The sequence below is a fragment of the Daphnia carinata genome, chromosome 9 (assembly GCF_022539665.2).
Source record: "Daphnia carinata strain CSIRO-1 chromosome 9, CSIRO_AGI_Dcar_HiC_V3, whole genome shotgun sequence".
NCBI lineage: Eukaryota > Metazoa > Arthropoda > Branchiopoda > Diplostraca > Daphniidae > Daphnia > Daphnia carinata.
The window spans coordinates 9,821,417-9,840,092 of NC_081339.1; the positions used below are offsets into that span (position 1 = coordinate 9,821,417).

At 42.1% G+C, this 18,676-nt stretch overlaps 1 protein-coding gene and 2 non-coding genes across 6 annotated transcripts in view; 1 reads left to right on the plus strand and 2 right to left on the minus strand.

The window, feature by feature from the left end:
* Nucleotides 1–18,676, minus strand: part of LOC130690727 (gamete and mating-type specific protein A-like) — an 86,542-nt gene that overhangs the window by 35,013 nt on the left and 32,853 nt on the right. The gene's annotated exons all lie outside the window — the stretch shown is intronic.
* Trnal-uaa (transfer RNA leucine (anticodon UAA)) lies at nucleotides 7,239–7,321 on the plus strand. Its single transcript has one exon. It is a non-coding gene; the product is annotated as a tRNA-Leu (tRNA).
* Nucleotides 9,001–9,072, minus strand: Trnac-gca (transfer RNA cysteine (anticodon GCA)). The gene has a single exon. It is a non-coding gene; the product is annotated as a tRNA-Cys (tRNA).

Below are 18,676 nucleotides of genomic sequence, written 5' to 3' on the forward strand. Positions count from 1 at the left end.
TGATGCTGCAGTGGCGGCGTCGAGGGCACCTTCCATAGGATAAGCCTTGTAGAACGCTTTCCGTATACGGTTGGCGTAACGTCGCATGTTTTCTTCGGGTTCTCGCCTCATATTGTGAAACTCTACACTCCTTTGCGACCTTGTCTCGGTCGAGTGAAAGAGTTTAAGAAGTCTTTCTTTAACGGCTGCGTACTCCTGAGAACGAATGGGGTTGTCCAGTTTGAAATTATCAAATTCTTCGGCGGCTTCTCCGTAGAGTTTGGACCGCATGAGGCGGAGTTTCCTCGCCTCTTCAAAATTACCCAAGTCAAGGGTGGCCTCGAGGTGAGCCACCCAATCGTCGAAACGACCGGACCTTTGCCTGTCGCAATAGATTGTTACCGAACTGAACGCCTGCATGGCCTGCTCTTGCTGGGCTAACCGAATTTTATCTTCGATGGTTAGGCTGGGCGCGATTGACGACTGGTGGTTGCTGTTCAGTGCGTACGTCGAGGGTTCTTGAACGCCTCTCCAGTGCTGGTATGATGGCCCGTCTGTCGCCGGTGGGGCGTGAAGAGGAGTTGACGTTACGATACCCTGGGGGTTAGTGCTGTTTTGTGGCCAGACTCCCAGGCGTTCCCACTCGGCGTCGTTGATTGCTGATGCTCCTTGTGTATTTCTTCTGCGGTCGAAGTAGGGCTGTACGTGGGTAATAGCGTTGGTCTTTGCCGATGAAGGGTCGGACAGGGCGTTAACGGGGGGTTGGGTGTAGGGTGTGGTGATGTTGCATAATGGGGGATAAAATAGGAGTCCTTGTGGACGTGGGGGGGACGGTATTTTCTCTTACGAGGTTAGAGGCGATTGGTTTCGTTATGTGACTCGCGTTAGCGGTTCGATGTTGTGGTACAACGTTCTTTGGGGGTCTGTTCCGGGGGAGTCGGCTTCCGAAATGTCGACCAAAGGACGTTGGAAGGTTTTTTAGTTGGTCTTCGTGGAGAGATGTATTGTTGGTCAGGAAGCGGATTGATTCGGCCCTGTTCCTCTCTGGTACAAGGAAGCGCGTTCCAAGGTTTGAGGAGGAAGGATCTTTCCCCAGACGTTTGAAGGTCTTTCAGCAGAGGTCGCGCGGTCTATTCTTCCTCAAGATTAGGGTTTCTTCCCCGGCGCGGTCTTCGGGGGAGTTGGACTGTTGGGTGGGCGCGGACGGTTGTGGGTGCGGAGACTCCCAGGCGTTCCCATCGGCGTCGTTAGCCCTCCTGTATTTTGACATATCTTCGGATGTTGTAGTTGGTCTTCGATGAGTCAGAGCGGATTGATTGGTTCGGCAGCGTTTGAGATGTTGTAGAGGAGTGGTTCCCATTGCAGTCGAGATTTTCTTTACGGGAGTCGGCGGGCGTCGCCGTGAGTCTTCGGGAGTGCGCGTGAGTAAATGTGGATTCGTGAGTCTGCGTGAGTAGATGTGGCTTCAGGAGTCGGCGGGAGTCGCCGTGAGTCTGCGTGAGTAAGTGTAGCTTCGGGAGTCGCCGTGAGTCTGCGTGAGTAAATGTAAGTTCGGGAGTTTCCGTGAGTAGATTTGGCTTCGTGAGTCGGCGGGAGTCGAATGAGTCTGCGTGAGTAGATGTGGCTTCGGGAGTCGGCGGGAGTCACAGTGAGTCTGCGTGAGTAAATGTGGCTTCGGGAGTCGGCGGGAGTCGTCTTGAGTCTGCGTGAGTAAATGTGGCTTCGGGAGTCTCCGTGAGTGAGCGTGAGTTTCGGAAGTCAGCGTGAGTCCGTGCCGGCGTGAGTTTCGGGAGTCAGCGTGAGTCCCGGGAGTAAACGGAGTTTCGGTAGTCGGCGTGAGGTCCGAGAGTCGCCCGTAGCTTTACGGTCTTACGCAATGCGTCGCAGGTGCGTGTTGTTGGATTTCGGCAGTGGGGGCATGGGGAGGGATGGTTATTACAATTTGACGACCTGTTCGTTCATTCACGCATAGCGTATGATACCCACAGCACGTTTCGTCATTTAAGTCACGTGCAATGTGTAACGTTGGCAACACGCTCCAGAAGGACAGCTCGTTGGTAGCGGGCACGTCGGTTCTCGAGCGGCGAGGTCACGGTTCGACTTCGCTGCCACCAGATGCAATAATCGCGTCCCAGTCACGTCTGACGCGACTGGGGGATTAAAGCACACAAATAACACTCAATACTGACAATGGTCAGGTTAGTAACTTAAACTCTAATATTCTGGTCACTTGATGGGTGGTGCATAGTTAGGGTGGTTAGGATCCGGCAGCCAGTCACGTCGGCTGCCCGGATATGAAAAGAACACTAATCAGGAAAGCTAAGAAGAATAAGAGGCGTTGAGGGTACTTACGCGGAAGTCATGGTGCTAGATGTGGAAGGTGGCGTCGGAAGGGGCGGTGAGCGGCGTCTCGGCTGAGGACTTGTAGCAGCGACGTGGAAAACACGGAAATTGGCACTTCGTTACTAGTGTATTGGATCTTCAACAGTTCGGAGTTACACAAAGTAAAACAAAGACTTGGCTACACAACTATGCGGTTGAGAGGCTAAGCTAGAACTGACCCTTAAGCACAGCTCCGGCGAGGGTTTTTATACCACGCTTTAGCTTGATGACGCCAACTCAGCGTGGGAACGCTAAGTTGCGTGGGGTCATCGAAACGGAACCAGAGTGTTACGTGAGAAGCGAGGTCAGCTGATTTATGCCCTGTCGATGACCCCCCATTATGCGTCAAAAGGGTAATTTGAAAACGAAACAAGAAACAAAATAGTCAATGGGGAAAGGCAGAGGGGGTAGCAGCAACAAAGAGCGATAAATCACATCATCTAACTACTTATTGAACTTAACGTTTATGGGGGTCCTTACATTATTGAGCTTAAAGTTTATTGAGAGTCCTTACAATCTAAGGCAATTACTTCTCATGTCACTTTGACAAAAGATGGTGTGTTTTCATTGTATGATCATAGCACTTGTTCAGTTTAATGTCTTAAATTCCCTAATTGCTCATAATTATTTTTTCTGTTTTACAGTCCGAAGGCAAAAGGAAAAAAGGACAAAAAGACAACAGGCAAGGTCTTTATTGAAGGATCACGACGCTCATCGAGGTCTCGAGCACGATTAGAGGCACGATTAGAGGATTCTTTTGCCTTTGGCGAAGATACTGAACAAAGTGGCTACGTGTTCTCTGAATGCTATGTAAAAGCACAGGTACAAAGGATGATTGCAACCAATGTAGTGTTTGCGATTCGTGGATCCATAAGGCCTGTTTCTTTATAATTCATATTATTATTTTTCTGAGGTTTTCCTACAAACATTCATTGCGATTCCATAATATCACACAAAGTGTGATTAAAAAACCAATAATGGAAAATAATAAATATTTGCCGCATTAAGAATCAATTATTCAATCCTTTGGTTCCCATTCCAACATCTTACGACAGAGCCACTGCCATCGTAATTTTTATGAATGATACAATTCGCCATTACCGATTACATGAATATTGTCGCTTAGCATGAATATTGCATACATGGAAGTTATGCAACATCCATGTAGAGGAAGCTTACACAAGTCTGTCATTCTGTGTCATGGAATATGTAAGAGTATCTCACAAAATGAAACAGTTAGGCAAAGCAATCTGTTCATATTCTACAATTTGAGTTGAACCATTAATCTTCGGGTTGACAATCCAAAGTCCTACGACTATACCACCGCTTACATATTGAAGCAATAAAATATAATACTTAGTACTTAATATTTAGTACGTGGCGTGCTGTCCCAAATTAGCGTCATGGGAGCTAATGTAAAGAAATATAAGAATTGCTATCCCCCATTAGATAAATATTGTCACATGATTTTCACAAAATATTCAACGGCCGTATAGAGAAAACTTCAAAGAATCTGTTGGTCCTAATATTTTTGATGTTGTTTTAGTTTAAGGTATCTTTAGCGATTTAAAAATATCTCATAAAAAAGGGGATAGTTCAAAAATTTGGAAAAAGAAATTATAGTGCCCAGACAGTATGGAACCATTCTCCTATAGCTTGGCAATCCAATTTCTTTCGAGTATGCCATCTCGAACGACACAAAGTTGAAAAGCCTAATATGTCATATAGTATGTAGTCTGCTGTCCCAAATTGGCGTCTTGAGACCTTATGTAAAAAACATAAAAATTTGCAATTACGGACTAGATGCATATTTTCGTATGATTTTCATAAAACATTCAATAGCCATGTAGAGAAAACTTAAACGAATCTATTGATCTTAATATTATTGATAATGTAGTAGTGTAAGGTATCTATAATGATTTACAAATATCTCATAAAAAAGGGAAAAATGAGGGAATGAGGAAAACGAAACTTGAAAATAGCGCCTTGACAGTATAGAACCATTATCGTTTACGGTGGCAATCGTACGTCTTACAACTATGCCATGGTTGAGAAAATATTGTTAAAAAGCATAACATGTCTTGTTGTATGTAGTTTGCTGTCCCAAATTTGCGTCACGGAAGCTTGTGTAGAAAAAATAAGAATTACAATCCCCCATTAGATAAATATTTTCACGTGATTTTCATAAAATATTCAACAGCCATGTAGAGGTAACTTAAACCAATCTATTGATACCAGTATTGATGATATTGCTTTAGTTTAAGGTGTTCTTAGTGATTTCAAAATATCTCATCAAATAAGAAAAAATTCAAAAATAAGGAAATTGAAGTATATGTATAGTACCCATACGGTATAGAACCGTTAGCCTTTTGGTTGTCAAATCAACATCTTACGATTATGCTATGGTGAAAGAAAAATAATTAAAAGCATAAAGTGTGCATTTCAGTATGTAGAATGCTGTCCTAAATTAGCATCACGGGAGCTTATTTAAAAAATAAAAAACTGCAATCACCGATTAGATGCATATTTTCACATGATTTTCATAAAAATATTCAATAGCCATGTAGAGAAAACTTAACTGAATCTATTGTTCCTAATATTGTTGATATTGTAGTAGTGATTTAGAAATACCTCACCAAAAAGGGAAAAATGAGGATAAAAACATTTTAAAATAGTTCCTTGACAGCATAGAACCATTACCCTTTAGAATGGTAATCAATAATAAAATGGTTAACAAAATTCATTTGATAAGCATAACATCTCTTTTTGTAATTAGTCTACTGTCCCTAATGCGGGTTTCTCGAAAATTTCAATCACATTTATTTTTTTGTTTTTTACCGAACCTATGGTCTGTTGGCTACTTAAAGAGCGAAGTGTTTAATACGATCTTAAAAATCAATACTTTATGTTTTTGGGGTGAGTTTCGATCACAAGTTACCAAACCTGAAAAATTGATGTTTCGTTTTGACAGTTCATTGTTTTGGTTATTGAAACATACATTTTGCTATATTTTTTATTGCACCTTCTTCGGTGTCTTAAGCTATTCGATTCAAAACTCAATCGAACGAATAAATTAGTTTTGAAAAATAAGACTGATCAGATTAACATAAATGTCCAATGGTTTTTGTCCGAAATTAGCAGATCGGCTTTACACACATTCCCCATAAGAAAGAGTGTTAACCCAAACGCTGTCCCAATTCGCTCTTTTACCCTATATAATTATACTGATACGCATTTATTATTTTTTTTTTTAGTTTTTGGTTTTATTAGTTTTTTTCTTTTTGTTTTCTGTTGTTTGCGTAGAAAATAAACTGAGCGGTAAGGTGGAGAAAGTTTTCAGATCTTTCAGGACATGATAGCTACCCTTAGTTTTTTATCTTTAGATGAACGAATCCGTCCGACATTCGCTGGTAAAAATATAATGTGAGTAATCATAATATAACGCTAAATTCTCATAGTGAACACTCTTTGATTAATTCATTCGCGCTGTGTTTCTTACCATGCTCTATAAGACAAATGATTTCCGTTGGTAAACTTTTTCAAATACCGTTTTAACTGCGCAACCCATTCATTGGAGGTGGGACCATAAGCTAGGAAACATCGTTAACCACAAGGATTATATTGGCTGAAGATAGAACCATGCCACGTCGAAAAATCGTTAAATGAATTTTATTTCCTGGTAGATTTAGGAATAAATCAATTTGAAAAAGGTAAGAAACAATCATGAAAATAGCAAATGACAGCAATCTTCTGTTCTACCTTAGTCTGTTCATTTTTTTGTGTGTCTCAGTGGGCAATTGGAATTCTAAGCTAGGATTCCAATTAAGTAAAATAGTATTAGTGAACACAAGGTTCACCGTGTTGTTATGGCGCCAGACTTAATTTCTGTCTCTGTATACGGACGTAAGTTCGATCCTCATACCTGGTAACCATAAGTTTGCTACAATAGACGAGTAACGCTAAATTGCATCTATATCCTGGTAAATTCCATTTCTGTTATTAAAATCTGTCGCAACCATGTGCTGATAATACTTTACACAATTATTTGATTGCTAAAGATATATTAATTGATTAGTCTAGATGTTAAGGCACCAGACTTAAGTTTTCGTTTCTTTATAGATACGTAAGTTGGATTTTCACACGTTGATCTTAAATGTATTGTTTAACGGTTGTGTACAACTGGAAAGAAGGAAAATTTCTTTGTAGCAGCTATTACTGCTACTGTTACTGATATTTTAGTGTACCAGGTTGGCCGAGTGGTTATGGCGCCAGACTTAAGTTCTGGTCTTTGTATAGAGCCGTGAGTTCGTTCAACACGCCTGGTAACCACTAGTTTGTAGTCACGAGAATGGTAAATGACAGCTGTCACCTACGGTGCTGCCCTCGCGGGCAGGGCTGTAGGGGGCACGGGCCTACGTAGTATTTGAGTGCCCATTTTAGTTGAGCTCTTTACCCTTTTCTATGGAAAGGGGTAGTATTACTTTGTTAGCCGACCCAGACAGTCATTTTGTCTCCGTCTCCTTTTGTCAAACCCAGACGGTAGTCTAAGTTATTTGTCTCGTTTTGCCAGACAGTTTGTCCAGCCTTGTCCAAATTCAGACTGAGTTTTGTCCCCTCCGTTTTCTTTCTTTAAATCAAGCGTGCGGTATTTATGTTCATTTCCTAGTCCAGCAATAAAGCATTCCTTTTTTATATCTCCGTCATTTCATTCATCCTCATCCATCATCCTTTCATCTCTCTCTGTTGCTACTTTGCACGAGAGTCAGCAACAACAGCAATCTTCTCTTCTATCGTAGTCTGTTCGTTTTTTTAGTGTTTCATTGGACGATTGGAATTTTAAGATGGGACTCCAATTAAGTGAAATAGTGTTATATAACACCAGGTTGGCCGAGTGGTTAAGGCGCCAGACTTAAGTTCTGGTCTCTGTATAGAGACGTGAGTTCGATCCTCACACCTGGTAACAAAGACACAGTCAAGAAAATAGCAAATGATAGCAAAATTATTTTCTTTCGTAGTCGGTTCATTCTTCGGAGTGAGCTGGGAGGGCGATTGGAAGTCAGCTGGGTTCCAGGAATATGTACTATTCATTGTACGAATCTATCTTATCGGATTGCAGGCTGGATATGCAAAATACTTGCTGCAAGATGTCCACCAAGTATGGTTGAAGGTGCATGCTTGAGTTACCGCAAATTATTTAATTGCATTTGTTATTTTTTAAATAGCCCCTTGTGCCATACACATTCATTACGTTATTAGTCTAATGAAATCCTGAACCTGAAAATAGTTTGATCTTCAATGTTTTTTTATCCCACCTTTATTGCATATGACGGTGCGGCAAAAAATCCTTAAGGTGGTCCGTTCCACCGCTAACGGGTCGTTCCTGGTGTCTAATAAAATACCAACTGAATTGGCAGGTTCATCCCCAAATATTGAAATAGTTTGAAATAGAACTCATAGTTTCAGCGATATGTTACCTGCACACTAAGGTTACTGTATACACTATGGTATAGAGATTACCACATACAGTCGGGACTGAGTATCGCCAAAGGTACGCCATACTTCTCGACGGATTCAGGATGCAAGAATTTCTCCTTTGCTTCTCTGTTTTACCAAAGACCAACCGATAATGGGACCAACTTGGTCACAGCCGGCAAAAACTTCGCCAGGCCTTGTAGGAAATGACCAAACTATACGGAAAAATACAGGTTGTTTGTTACAAAATCGAATGACATTTTTCTCACCCACATAGACCGCATTTGGGAGAGTGCGAAGAAAATCCTGCAATCCTGTACCATGAAATTTGGCATAGGGAATCGGCTAGTCACCGTCGAGTCTTAAGAACAGTCGTCGCCGAAGTAACAGCCCTTCTGAATGCCCTGCTGAAACCTAAAATGAAATACCATTTTATTGTTTGAATAATATACTTAACATCATGTTTGAACCAATCTTTGTTTTGGAACTCATGTCTTACAAAAGCCTTCGAATCCCGTTTCCTGGGACTTTTCACCAACAATATATTTAGTTTCCGATGCAACAAATATTTAACCTTCAACTAGGATGGGAAGCGATACTTTGAAGAAGTATCGGTATCGTGGTACCGAATTTTCGAAAAAAAATCGCGATACTGAATCCATCCACTGAATTCATCACTGAAAATTTTAAAGAAACGCAAACCACTTCTTGTCTGTACGTGCATAGGGCCACATACGTCTGAATGAATTTGTTGTCTGACTTCATAGGCTCTTGTCCTACCGACACGAAAAGGGGATCTCTGCCTTTTTCCGGATACACAACTAAGACAGGGCTACGTTGGAGTGATGTCGTTGGCTGGTAGTATGAAGCCATCTACTGCATGATTGGATGACATTTCCTAGATTACAATAAAGAGTTTTTGTTATAAGATGGAAAGTTAATCTGATTTGATGCTTGGTCATGTAAATTAAAACAAACTACATCGATACGACAGTAATCGAATATCTTATTAAACAAGGAAATCGTCTTTCTCCTTCAGTGCGCGCATTTTCAATTGATTTAGCTTAGGATGATTATTTAACTAATTTATATCCAAATATCTCGAAATAATTGCATGCCCTTTCTAAACTCAATCTAATAAATGATACCAATGCCTCTTAAGTTTCAAGGGGGCACCCAGGTTTGAACTGAGGACATTTCGATCTGCAGTCGTATGCTCTACCACTGAGCTATACCCCCATTACACAACAATGGTCAAACAAATAAATTCCTGTTAGAAAATTAAAAATAAATAACAAATTTCGTTATTTTATGAGCATTCGACAGGCAACATTGCGATGGTCAGGTTAACTTATCTTTTATGGCATTGGAGTTTCCTGTACGCTTTAATTATTCAGTCATCTTTCTCTTTCGCTTTAGTATACAGTATTAAAATAGAGAGTATTTGTTCCAAAGTGGCAAGTTAATCTGATTTGATGCTAAGTCTTGTAAATTAATACAGCCCCCACCCAGATAGTGAAGCGTCCGAACATATTTCAATATCGGCTTTTCGTGGAAAGAATACCTTCCCATTTGTTAGTTCCAAATTCGCCATCCACCATTTTAAGTCGGCTTCCGCCTCAGACGACAACTTGCATTTGCTACTGAGATCACCGTTCGCCTTCGTGGATTCTAATAGATAAAAGCGCTGCATGCGTCTATAGTGAGACTGTGCAAAAGGAATGGTTGGAATAGCCCACGTGAAATTTCCTAAAATGGAAACCACCTTGCGTAAGGCTAGCTGTTTGGCGCCCAATGCGTCCTCACATAGTCTTTTCACCTCCCGCACCTTGATACCGGGCAGCGCGTATGACATTTTCACAGAATCAACCATCATACCTAAGTACTCAATTATTTGGGTGGGGACGACTACTGATTTTTCCAAATTAATCAAAAAACCTAAGGCTTGTAAAAGACTCAAGGTTTTTGTAAGATCAGTGCGAAATGTTCAAAAGTAGGATGTCGTCTAGAAAAATAACTAGTCTGAGACCTTGTCGTCTCAGAAAGGCTACCACTACTCTCAGTAGCTTCGTAAATATCCGAGGGGCAGGGGAAAGGCCAAAAGCCATGCAACAAAACTGATAAATACGCCCCCTCCATGCAAAGCGCAGGTACTTTTGGTGAGAAATATGCATTGGAATTGTTAAGTATGGGTCCTTGAGGTCTAACTTAATGAACCAGCCCCCTTCCCTAACGATAAACCGGACGGTTTCCAGGCTTTCCATTTTAAAATATTGGTACTCTATGAACCTGTTAAATGGCTTTAAATTCACGATCGGTCGAAATCCCCCAGCCTTCTTGGCACGCAAAAGAACGAACACACAAAACCCTCTGAATTATCCGTAACTTCGGAGATAGCTTGTTTGCCTAATAGGTTAACTACTTCGGCGTCGCAAACCGCCTGCATCTCCTCTGACATAACTACGGAATGTGGAGGAAAGTGTTGCAACGGAGGCGAAATAAAATTCAGTCTTACGCCGTTAGCTACCGCATCGAGCACCCAAGGGTCGTTACTAATCGATGCCCATTTTTCCGAAAAATAACGCAACCTATCCCCGATTTCCACTGCTTTAAGGACGGGAATAGCTAGGGAAAAAAACCTGAGGTCTTAATAATTCATACCTTCCTCTGGAGCTACCGCGCCCATGGCCACCTCTCGGATCGTTTCTCCCTCTGCCCGCGTTTCGAACCGCTGGATGGAAATCGTCTCCATAATACCGTGGGGCCAGATTATCGACGAATTGGCTGTCCGAACCATCCTAAGCGGGTTTCTTCTTCCCCGGGAAGCGGCAGCTGCCGCTTGATCCCGCTTTGCTAGAGCCTCATCTTGGCTTGCTTCCTTAAGCATGTGGCTCAGAAACTCACCGGTGAAAAGGTGCTCGCGGGCCTCCTTTGCGGTAGTGAAATTGGATTCGTCTTTCAGCAAATAGCCAACCCTAGGGTCTGTGGCGCTGACTACTGCTTCTCGGCGCTTTCTTGAAATGTGCGCAAAAGCTCTACCCCACTGTTGTAAGGCTGCTTGTAATGAACGGCGTACGCGAACACCTGCTGGTGTATCGTCCGGGGTAGCTGACACCCGCGCGTATAAGTCGATCAATGGTGGGCCGATGTCCATAACTTTCAGCTGAGTTTTCACTAAGGTCTCCTCCATTGAGTTGACTGTTTTAAGGGCGTTCTTCTCTTTCGCGCGCCTGCTCATCCACCCATCTAACTTCGGGGGTTTAAGAGAAAAACCTTCCTCCTCAAAGAGCAACGGAAATTCTCTTGACACTAACTTTGACTGATCCGTCGAAACCCCAACCGCTAAGAGCGATGCAATCTCACGGCAGATTTCTTTAGGAATAACGGCCGCGGAAAACGATGCCGGATCTCGAGATGCTTCTTCTGGCGGTTGCGGGGAAGGCGGCGTTGGTAAAATTGCACCCGTCACTTCCGTACCTGGCGTACTTGTCAATACTTCGGTCGGTAGCTCTTCGGCGCACCCGGGGCGCCATGAACGTCCTCGCTCCACCGTCTCCTCCTCTTCATACCACTCATCCGTTACCTCTTGCCTATCATCATCGTAGATAGCATCGGACTCGATCGTATAGGTATACGGATCGTCGTGAAATTCGGGGATGCAAAAGGTCGTGAAAACCGATGGGGCTCAAACTGCGCGTCGTACCGTTGACTGTATACATCACTTCTACCGTAGTACTGAGATGATTCATCAGCCAAGCTATAGTCCAGTCTTCTAGGCGATCTGCTACGAAAGTCGCTGTGATTACGCTGTAACTGACGCTCGTGCCACAAGCGTTCTCTAAGCTCACGATCCCTGAAAAACTGTTCACGCCGGCGATCACCTTCGTAACTGAAAGGAACTTGGTCGTTATAATAATTGCGAAAATTTCTCGAATCACCACGTGGGCCTAGCCCCGAACGAGGGAAATTTTGTGACATGTCTAGACAAGAGCTAAAAAACGTCTGATCGGAGAGGGCGGTTGCAGGTGGCGAGGAAAGAAAGTCTTTAAAAGAGCTAAATAGATCTCGTCTACACCCTTAGGGTCGAAAGTAAGTTACTTTCGTAGGTATAATGCAAACCGAAGAACCCTTTTTTTGAAATGCAAAATGTACCTACTCTAGCCTCACCTTATGGAATACCAGGAGCACCCCAAGTGTTGTGGTATGCAACTTCCAATTGTCAGCTTTAAAAGTATCACTGTTTACCAACTTTAGCTTCGCTGAAGAGCTGATGAGTCCTCCATGGTTGATGCCGAAAAATTCCATCAATTATTCTTCCAATTTCAAGAAACAAGGCACTTGAAAACCCAACCTTCATCAGACTACTTTTCCGAGCACTGTATACACAAAACAACGCCAACAATAGTACGGCAAGCGTCTTCACAGATGGCTCCCGTGACTACGAGGACAACTCCACAGCATGCGCCATCTACTGCCCAAATGTTCAACTAAAAAAAGCCTGGAAATTCTCTAGTGATACAAACATTTTCACAGCCGAACTGATGGCTATTCTAAAGGCCATAGAATACACTGAAAACGGCCCAGCGCAGCTGATCAGGATCTTCTCGGACTCACTCAGCGCCATCTCAGCCATCAACAATTTACACCCTAGAAATGAACTAGTCATTAAGATTCGGAATAGGGCTCTAAGTAGCTCTTCCGCCGGCGCAAAAGTTGTTCTCTACTGGATTCCCAGTCACGTAGGTATCCCAGAAAACGAACTTGTGGACCGTCTGGCAAACGATGCAAGAACGGACCCCAGCTGTAAAAAAATCGACTACGCCGACCCGTCTAAACTCGCATCAAATGTATTCCGCAGAGCTTGGTCCAAACTGATGACTTCATACCTGGAGAGTCACTATGGTTTCTTTGATTACCACCCCAGGAACTCGCTTTCTCCTGAGCCTTGGATGGTGCATCCTGGCAGACTTAAAAACAGCATTCTCCACAAACTCCGCTCGAACCGGCTACGTTTAAACGCTCGTGTCTCGAAATTTGATCCCTCTGTATCCCCAAACTGTAGCTATGGATGTCCTGTACAGGAAACTCCCTCCCATCTTTTAATAGAATGTCCCTACATCGCTGCCGAAAGAGAGGAGCTAAAAAGCTTCCTATCGGAGCTCAAACTGCAGCTGAACCTGTCCACTCTTCTTCATCCACCGCAAAACTGTGACAACCACGCCAAACTCAAGATCAGGGACCTGGTGTTAAATTTCTTCTGGAAATCAGGAATCAGGAACTTCACAAACGCTGCTGAACCAAGTCAAAGTCCCCTCATCTACTCAAGTAATTTTCCGGTGCTAATTTTGGTCTCCTAGGACGACCCGTTCCCGATATGGCAACGCCACACGGGAGGCACCTTAAACAACATTTAAAAAAAAAAGTTGTTGTGGTGTTTACAAGTATTATTATTCACATTGGTTAAGCTGTGTACCGTGGCCAGATACGTATATACATATTAAAACTACGATGGGATTTCAGTTAAATCAGCTCAAAGGTGTTTTTTAGTTACCCAATATGGTACGGGAAAGTGCCATCAAATTACTGTAGGAACGCTTAGCTCCACAGTAGCTCCTACAGTAAGATGAGATAAACATAAACTTGTAGGTCGGCTTGACCTGTGCAATTCTTCGTTCAATGAAATAACATAACAGAAATATCTTTATTTTATTGCAACCAAAGGGAACAAATCAAAGAAAAACAAAAGGGAAAGTAAAATATACAGTCGCCACCAGAAGAATTGGATCACCCCGTCCAATTTTGCTGTTTTAACACGCGTAGGATAGGCCCTACGGTGTCTCACGCCGGAATTTTTTTCGTATAGAAATATTGCTCGGAAAATTATCGGGTTTGTTGCATTCGAAAGATAAAGGAATGCTCTTTAACTCCAATTTTTTATGTAAAATCCGTTCAGGATTCTATGAAATAAATCATAGACATAAAATATTGGATCACCCCTAAAATCGCACGCATGGAGTGTCCCTACCCGCGGCCTAGCCCTAGGATATGGGGGTGGCAAAAAAAAATTCACGATAATATTGTCGCGACCATTGAACCAAATGTCTCCAGTGTCGGCCAGTCACGCCACGTCCGCCGAGATCGGTCAACGACACACGAGATCGGTGTGGGCGGACGGTGACCGGATCCCTTCCGGTCGGGATCGGCCCATCAGTTGTATTGTGGGAGACTGACCGCTGTTGCTTATGGTCAGTCTTCATGGGGACTCTGTAATAGTTGGTAGACGCAGAAATACACTTCGGTAGTCGTTGACGCGACAATATACAATACGTCCCATAATTCGAGCAGAACGTGTATAGCATGTAAAACACAGACGAGACTTCCACGCTAAATGCTGACTTCTAAAAGAAGCTGTAGCGCCACTTGTCGATCCCATAGAGGAATGGAACACAAACTATCTCTAAATAAGAAAAGGAGTTCCCGTAATTTTTATTGGTAGGAAAATTTAAAAAAAATTTAAAATCCGTACTCGAAAATAATGGAACGCAGAAATAAGACAGATTTGTTGAGCAACCTGAATCAGAGTCATATGTGCTATTATTCACTTGATGTAGAAGGTGAAAGATAGACGCGAGAGGTCAACTGCGATGTGATTCTAGTGCGTGAATCAGCATCTCAAACCAGGCAACCCCCTCTTCGCCTATTGCAAAACAAGGTGTTAAACATTTTGCCGGCTATAGTAGAATCTTTTGTTTACCTGATTGCCATACGCGACGGAAAAATGCAAACAGAAAGTTAAGTGCAGCATTAGATCCTACTTCAGTTAAGGAAGCAACAATTGTGTGAGGTGACGACGCAGGATTTTTACTCTTCTCTGATGAAATGCTGGCTATTTCTTCATACACCCTTGCATGTACAGTCTATCGCTATGAATACAGTTGTAAGAAAACAAGACTAAAAGGAAAGACTACTACCATTTTCTCTGGATATTAGATTTATCCAGTTCGTTTTTATTCAGATTTCCAATCCCTCGAGTTCTTGAATCCTCCGCAAGGCGAACTTTCCTCCCCTGTTCAATGTATCGACGGGAAAAGGATGAGTTACTTCGTTAAATTTTGAAGATTCAAACTGCTTTGTGAAGATCTGATACAGAGATCCTCTAACTGTGTCACAAGATTCTTTCTACATTCTATCACATCCCTCAAACCTAAAAATAAAAGGTGAGTAATCTTCAACCAACAAATAATAATGTAACAAATGTAAATCAAATCTACCAGCAACCTTGTTCCATGTCCATGTGTTACGAAATTTTATAACTAGTTTCTCAGTACATAAAGATCCAATTGAGCTTTGGGACATGCTTTGACATTTTAACTCACATTCCCCATCGCAGCATGCACAAGGGAAATTTCCACTTGGACTTCTTATTGATTTGTTATTTGTAGCTTCAACCAACAGATTAATCTGTTCAGATGTCAGTATCCCATTTTTCTCTAGTTTGTTCCAGTTTTCATTTAAACACTGCCATTCAAGTAGTAATTGGAGATCAAACTTTATGCCAAGATGATGGCCACTTTGAAATGGACTTTTTCTTAGTGCTGAAACAATTGCCAAACTATCCCTTTGAAAACGCATTTGGCTGGGGTCACAAAAAAAGGCGGTATACTCGTTTAGACACCTTTCTTTCAAAAAAAAAAAAAAAGAAATACGTCAATACTAACGATAAATCTAATTTAAGCATTAAACCAATTTACCCACGATCATAGAGCACTATGAAATTAGGCTAAGAACTGGTTTCTTAACCTCATCGTCACGTATATCTAGCCATACGTCTATTGCCTAAACAGAAAGTGATTGTCACAGCTTGAATACAAAAAATTATATACTTGATTGAGAGCTGTGATGCGATTAGGTACGTCTGCTAGTCTTTGGCAGCGCCGGGTTGTCAACAAAATCTCCATACTTCCGTATGGAGAACAGACTGCAGTCCTGGTGCAATCTATTGCAATGAAAGCTTTCGTTGCGCCAAGGGCCTTTTTCTCCTATTGTAACGAAATGTTTCGTTGCGCTAAGACCCTTTTTTCATCCTTTTTTTCAAACGCTGCAGCGGCGCTTGGGGAGCTTGGACTACGCAAAGGTTTGCTGTTGAAATCGTTTGTCGTAAAAATCGAAATTGTCGTAAAAAATTCATTTTTGAACATCTGATTTCTCCAGCCCCAAATAGGTCCTCCAACTACTTAGCTTCAACAAATATACTGTACCTTTTGGCTTGAACTTTTGACATGCCTTGCTGTTTATCCAATATAACACTGTCAATTTTTCTTATTCTCAGACATAGTTTTGAATTCCATCGTAAAACCATTTGTTTCATATTATAAGCGTATTTTGCCGCGCAATTCGTCACTTTTTATCATGCGCTACCATTTATCTTATTCACCCTATTTTACGCTTTTTTCCCTTCTTTCACGGCAACGTGTTGTACAGTATGAATAAAGCCCATCTGAAAGACACTGCAGCGCAGCTCAGATTGCCGTAAAAACGTCGCATCGAGGCGGGGCTTGCGTTCCAAATATCGTTATTTTTCACGAATGACGAGTTGCATGATTTTCATGCGATACATCGCAACTGGTTATCTTTTCCGTTAACATCGGCAGAAGGATTTTTAAAAATTTAGCAGACATCCAAGATAGTTCTTTGTGTGTTTTCACCAGAAGCTCCATTCAGACGTGGTATTTGCTTTACGACATTTTTCTGGGCATAGGAGATTTCAGTTCTTCTTTTGGCAACTCTCGTCCACCGATGAAGAAACCATCTTTGCGCTGCGTCGGATTAGGCCGACCGTGCAGAATTTTTTCGCAACAATAGCTATCGTGAGCCACGATACTTACTAGCTTTCCTGATATGTAATTGAATATTAAAACCATGTCCTATAAGTTATATCTGTACATCGAACGCATGATGCAAATATAAATGCCGTCAACGTAAGCAAAATGTCCTTTATTTCTACAAAGTATTGGACAGCTTTACACGTTTCGTTGTCATAGATGGTCATGCAAATATTTGCCGTAACGAGCTTGTGGACGTCGTTTATGGAATCACACACTACTCTAACTCTTTCGGTTCGGTAAAATTTTTGTTAGTGACGACTATAAAATTATTAAACAATCATAAAAAATATTTTTGAAGTTTAATTTACCTGTAACGTGAGAAAAGAGTGGGTTTGGTCGCCATATCCGTATTAATCCACCGTTTATAATTCATGTGGACACCAAATTTCCATTTAGAGTTGATAGCGTTTGCTTTCCATGGAACCAGCCAGTGTGGTCACAGCTCATCGTTGTTTTACCTGGCACGACATTTGCGTCACTCTTCCAGCCATTCCCATACCTGCAATTAGAATTAGATAAACATTAGTAAGGCATATACACGCAGTAACGGCGCTAGCGAACCAACACCGTTACCAAACATAAATTGTTTTATCAAGTCTTTTATACTGTACAATAGATGATCTAACTATCACTGATAAAAGGCTACGGTCATTATGGCACAAACTTACGTTTAATGTTAAATTTAGGAAAGAAAATTAACAAAATTGGGAATTTTAATCAATGAACTTTATTCTTTACTTACTTTAATGTCTTCTGGATAGAATTTCTTTTACGCTAGAAAAATAATTACATGCGAAAAAAGCCATAATAGAAAAGTCGGATGGTGTAATCACGGGTCGTGATTGGATCGTGTCCCGCCGTAAGACCGGTAAGCTTCTCCTCGGTCGTCACTAGGTGGCACGTGACTAGCACGCATAACTAAATCTTGCCAGTCCTGTAATTGCGCCTGTCTTGCAACGTTGGCAATATAATCAGAGAATACGTGATTAGAAGCTTCGTTGATTTAATTGGTGTGGAACCGGTCACCTTCGTCGCTTTGTTTTCGACGAATGGAAATGACGGGAATCGGTGGAAACGAAGGTAATAACTGCGCTGGCTACGTCATTCTTCTACAAGTAACGAAGTTCCATTCGTATAATAAAACATTTGTTTAGACTACTAAGATAATTGGCTTTTACGGAAATCAAAGCATAATTTCCGTTTATTTCTCATCAATAAATTACACTAGAATGGTTCATGCCATTCAAATTTCATGTAGGGAAAGTTTACAACTTAGTAACCGGGTCCAGTGCGTGAATAAGGGAGAGCAGGCGTAACTGGGAGCTCGTATTCATGAACGGGGGCGACGGGCAAGTGGTCAGCTTTGGGTTGGAATCCAGCATCATCAGCGGTCCACGTCAAAGTGAATTTCTGGCCTTCAGGGGAAACCCAGTAAGAGGATCCTTTGTTGGTGTTGCCTAGGACTTCACCGTACGATTCTTTGGCGTAGGAATCGTAGGTGACTCCTTGCATCTTCTTCTGAACCTGAGACTCTTCGCGGGTTGTGTAGTCAGACTAGGCATAGCTATCGGTTAAAAAATAAAAAAATTTTAATGGTTATTTTTAGTTCTTAAAATGATGAGTATAAAGTATGAAATAGATTCACCTCCATTTGCTGCTGCCATCGAGATTGCGCTCGTCAGATTGGCTGGTGATGGTGATACCAGCGTATTTGTTATCCTTGTTGTAGCTGGGAGTAGGGTAAGCTGGTGCGGGGTAGGCTGGTGCAGGATGGCCGCTGCGGGGTAGCTAGAAGTAGTGTACTTTGGTGCAGGGTAGCTTTGGGCTGGGGAGCTGGGTGCCTTGTATTCCGGCTTGTAGCTGGGTGGAACAGCGGCAGCGACGGCCAAGAAAGTGGCGATAACAAACTGCGAAAAAAGCTTTTCAATAAGCTATGAAATTGTAAATAAAAGAAAAAT